The sequence below is a fragment of the Lutra lutra genome, chromosome 4, assembly GCF_902655055.1.
Source record: "Lutra lutra chromosome 4, mLutLut1.2, whole genome shotgun sequence".
Classification (NCBI taxonomy): domain Eukaryota; kingdom Metazoa; phylum Chordata; class Mammalia; order Carnivora; family Mustelidae; genus Lutra; species Lutra lutra.
In genome coordinates this window covers 172940331-172945218 of record NC_062281.1, presented here as the reverse complement: position 1 = coordinate 172945218, position 4888 = coordinate 172940331, and the positions used below count along the sequence as shown (strand labels likewise).

The following is a 4888-nucleotide window of genomic DNA, read 5'->3' as shown; positions in this document are numbered from 1 at the left end:
GCTGCCCACTGCGCAGGCGCTTCGCTGAGACACCTCACAACCCGCACCGCCCCCCACCCGGCCGCGCGGAAGGGGGCGGTGTTGGGCGGGGCCGAGGGGGGTGGGGCCGGGCGTGCTGGGGCGGAGCTCCACCTCCTCCGGGTCATGGGGTTTCAGAGCAGCCATCTTGAGCAGGCACCATCCCAACTGCTTTTGTTGGCGTCCTCTTGGAGTTCCGTCACCCTGACCGTCTTCATCCCCAGGGTGGAGATTTCGGTTTGCCTTTCCTCGTGGACAGGCTGATTGCCCCTTATAGTAAACGATGCTGAGGTTACTTCATCTGTAAAACATAGGCAAGGGTAGATCACATGGTGATTCCCAACTGGTCCACTTTCCAACACTTCTTGTTTAAATTAACAGCATTAGTTAATAAAGAATAGAGTCATTAAACATCTACAAAGTGAAAGCATTACTAGATAAGACAGACAGGGTCCTCTATCAGCAAGGGATTTACAGAATAAAGCCCAAATTCCTTAATCTAACATTCAGTGCTTTCTCTGAACTAATAAACCGTATTGCCAGGCCCATCTCCCACTCTATCCTCCTGTCGGCTAGGTTATTTACAATTTGTGGAAAGAGGCCTAGCGCTTTTTTCCCCCTGGAAGTGTCTTCCTTGTGCTATAGGCAGGCTTCCTGATGGGAGGCAAACATGCGACTATAGCAACAACAGGAATGGTCCATTAGGGTTGGGTTCAGTTGCACAAAACTAAAGAAAAAAAAAACTGAAAATAGAAATTTCTTTCTTTTCTTCTTTCCCCTCCCTCCCTTGTTCCCTCCCTCCCTCCCTTCCTCTTTCTCTCTCCCTCTCTCTTTCTTTCTTTCTTGATTTCATTTGACAAAAAGAAAGAAAGAAAGAGCACAAGCAAGGGGAGTGGATGTGGAGTTCAATCCCGGGACCCTGGGATCATGACCCCAGCCAAAGGCAGATGCTTAACTGACTGAGCCACCCAGGCGCCCAGAGATTTATTTCTCTCTTCACCAAAAAAAGAGGTAGGAAGTCCAGGGCTGCTCTGATACACTTAGCACTTGGTTTCCAATCTTCAGGTCACCTCATTATGTTCCACCTTTGGAAGCAGGGAGGAGAAAGGGGGAAAAGTGCACCCTCTTTTTTTAAGAGAGGGCCTTGGAAGTCCAACGCATTTTTGCTTACATCTTATTGGCTAAGAGATAGTCCCATGGCTATACTGAGAAATGTAGTTTTTTAATTAGACACAAAGTACCCAGCTAAAAATAGGGGCTCTGTGATTAATAGAGAATGGTAGAGTGGATACTGGAAGGTACCAGATGTTTTTCTCATGGGTGGCATGTAAAACCACAAGAAAGTTCCCCAGGAATAAGCCCTGAGAAACTTCAAACTTTTGAGGTAAAACAGTGAAAGAGGAGACAGCAAGGGAAACTGAGAAGCAGGGGCTGCGAGAGAAGAAACACCAGGCAGGTGTGATGTCACAGATGGCAAAATAACATGTTTCCAGGGAGAATGGTCAATTGTGACAAAGGCTGCTGAGAAATCAGGAAAGAATAGAGAAGTGACCACTGGCTTTGGCAAAACCATAGGAGGGGTAATGTTTCTCCTCAAATAGGGAGGTTTGATAGTTGATGGTTAAAACAATTAATTTCTGTATATTGGTCAGAAAAGGCTAGGCTTTTTTGAAGTAACAAACAACCTGAATAGCTCAATGGCTTAACATAACAATGGTCTATTTTTTCCTCACTCAAGCAAAACTGGATATGGATTCAAGGCACTTTCCAAAATACATATCCTCTACTCCACTGGGTAACTTAGAGATCCAGGCTCTTCCATCCTCGCCTCCACAACTTCCACACAAGGCTTTCAGGATTGTCTCAGTAAGGGAAAGATTGTTGGAGGGTGTGCAGTGGCAATTAAATATTCCTGGAAATGGCACTCATTACTTTTGTTCAGACTATTAATTGGAACTCGTCATATGAGCTGCAAGCAACAGAGGCTAGGAATTGTAGGGGGGAATCCACGGACTAGTTAGAAAGCAATGTTATCAAAGCCACAGTTCCCTGTAGTTATGTTTTACTCTATCCTTAATGCCATATGTCCTGATCAGCTGCAGTGTCCCCTTCAAGAAGGTGTGTGCCCGTGGCGGGGACGAAGGGTCGGGGAGAGGGCTGCCTTGTTCCTTGGGTCAGATTGTGTTGAAGGAGATAGGGATCCCCTGATTCCAGGCAGACCCAGATAGCTTTTAGGTGACTCTCTCTGCACAGCTGTCAGAATCCACACTTGCTAAAAAGCTCAATACACTGAATGCTTGTCTTGGCACTGGCACCCAAACAAACTGCCTCAGCTCTAAGCTGCCACCATCCGTGTTTGGCAGAGAGCTGACCTCTCATAAATGCCATTGAACTTTGCAATGGCCCCATTTCTACTGGGTTTTCTTCCCTCCTGGATCCTTCACCCTTGAGTTGAGGGACTAAAGCAATTCCTCCCACATTTTTTTTTCTCTGTGTCCCCACTTGGTTGAAACTGAGTAGTGACTCAGGGAGATGGCATGAGAGAAAGAAGGGTTCTTACTCATCTATTCATCCGTTCAGTAAACATTTAGGATACTTTGTGTGAGGCTGTCAGACACAAGGGTCATGGAGAGGAACACTGTCGCCTGATGATGGTTACAGACAAGAATGCGGGTCATTGGGATACTGGGTGACAAAGACATGTACAAAAAAGAAGGTATGTACAGAGGAAGGCATGGGAGACTTGTGGTCAGGGCTGGCTTTCCAAGGAAGAGCCCTTTGAGCTTGGTCTCCGTGGATGAGTAGGAGTTGACATTTGTAAGTAGGGGAAAGGGCAGAGGGAGCCTGGAGGAGAGGCACGGGAGGAGACACGGGATTGGTCTGAGGAAGCATGGGCAGCAGGGCATGACAGGAGTAGAGGATGTCTGAAAGGATGTGAGAGAGAAGAGAGAATGGAAAGTTTCTGTTTTAGGACTCCATCAGATGCAAGGAAAAGAAGCCCAACGTGAACTGGCCTATGCCAAAAAAGGCCATATTTTGGCTCATGCAACCCTTTGAGACAAGTACTCTAGCAACCGGGCCCAAGGACCAACCCTATCCAGGGAGCCACCTGCCTTCCTCCAACTTTCAACTTTGCTTGTTTGCCTGGCAGCTCTTCCTCCTCCTTCTCCTCCTCCTTCCTCTTTGAATTGTGGTCAAGTGTACATTATACAAAATACCATTGTAACCAATTTTAAGTGTGTGATTCAGTGACAAGTATATTCACATTGTTTGTGCAACTTCCAGCACCACCATCCATCTCCAGAACTTTTTTTTTAATCTCTCAGATTGAAACCCTGTACCTAGGAAACAATAGCCGTCTCTTCTCCCTACCTCGGTTTTTCAGGCCACTTGCCTCTCCAGGCTGGAACTGTGCCCAACAGCTATCCCCAGCTCATGCCTCCTAGCTTCCTAACCAGAGAGATGAGAAATTCTCTTCCCTTTGTTCCAAATCCTCCAAATCCTTCAGGAGGATTCTGATTGACCAGGCTTGGTCACATAGTCACTCACAGCCTTGATCGGGGGCATGGGGTGCCCAAATTGATAGTCCCCACCTGGACCAGATGGTTGGACCAGGGGAGGAGCAATTCTTATGTTTTCAGAAGAAGGGAGGGGCCAAACATGACCAAGTGAAATATGAACCATTCACCAGAGGTAGGTTGGGGCCAGGTCATTAGAAGCCTTGAACACCAAGCTGAGGACCTCAGCTTTTATTCTGTTAGGTAGGAGGGCACTGTGGGAACATTTTGATCAAGGAAAGCAATATATACAAGAAGTTGGTCTGCAAAATCTGCTCTTTCTTTATTTGAGGCTCTAGTTTTGAGCTTTCTAGAACTTGCCTTTCAAGGTTATTCTGAAAGCTAATTTTAATTGGATGTCACCTGAATACTGACTGGGCCCCAGCTCCTTCCCCTGGCCTCAGAAGTGACCTCTACCTTTTATAACCCCTACTCTTTCCCTCTGGATCAAGACTGGTGAATGCCACAAGTCCATTGTGGGTCGTCTTCTGTCTCCGGGTTTCCTGGCCCTCCCTTCTCCCTACCTGCTTCAGTGAATGGCCTCCCCATTCAGCTGGAAGTTCTCCTGCCCCTGGTCTGTCCTCCAACCCCCACATCCAAGTCCAATTTACCTCTAAAGTGCTTATAGAACCTTACCTGGCTACAGGCCTCATTATTTCTCTTGCCTGGACTTTGGCCCCAGCCCCTCAATTGGTCTCTTTTGCAAAGCCACCAGCTCATGTGAATCCCTTCTACAGTTCCCACTGCCAGTCGCATCTCCTGTCATGCTTCTTAAAATAGAGCTATTTGGCTCTTTTTTTTTTTAATCTTAAAATAATCTCTGTACCCAATGTGGGGCTCAAATTCATGACCCCGAGATAAAAAATCACATGCTCTACCAACTGAACCAGCCAGGCACCCCTTAAAAATATGGGGCACTTCACAAATTTCCATGTCATCCTTGCATAGGGACCATGATAATCTTCACTGTATTGTTCTATTTTTAGTGTAGGTGCCACAGAGAGCACCATTGGGTGTTCTTGATCTAAACATGTTCCAAATTACCAAGTTTTGTCTGCTTTGCAAATGCTGGTCCCTCTGCCTGTTATGCTTTTCCTATCTCTCTTCACTTGGTGTAATCTCTTGCATACTTCCAGGCTCATTTCCATGGTCACAGCCATCTTCCCTCCAAATCAGCCCCACCACCCCCTCACCTTTGTGTCTCCCTGGCACAGTGGGGATAACTCTAGTGTCACAGCTATCACTAGGATGACCACATAATTTATGGTGCAAACACAGGACACTGTGAGAATGAAAGGGAATGCTAAGATTAA

General features: G+C 46.7%; 1 non-coding gene across 1 annotated transcript; it reads right to left on the bottom strand.

Moving 5' to 3' along the window:
• Positions 1–4478: 4478 nt before the first annotated feature.
• On the bottom strand, positions 4479–4582 carry LOC125099460 (U6 spliceosomal RNA). The gene has a single exon (XR_007127186.1). It is a non-coding gene; the product is annotated as a U6 spliceosomal RNA (small nuclear RNA).
• Between the last annotated feature and the right edge of the window lie 306 nt (positions 4583–4888).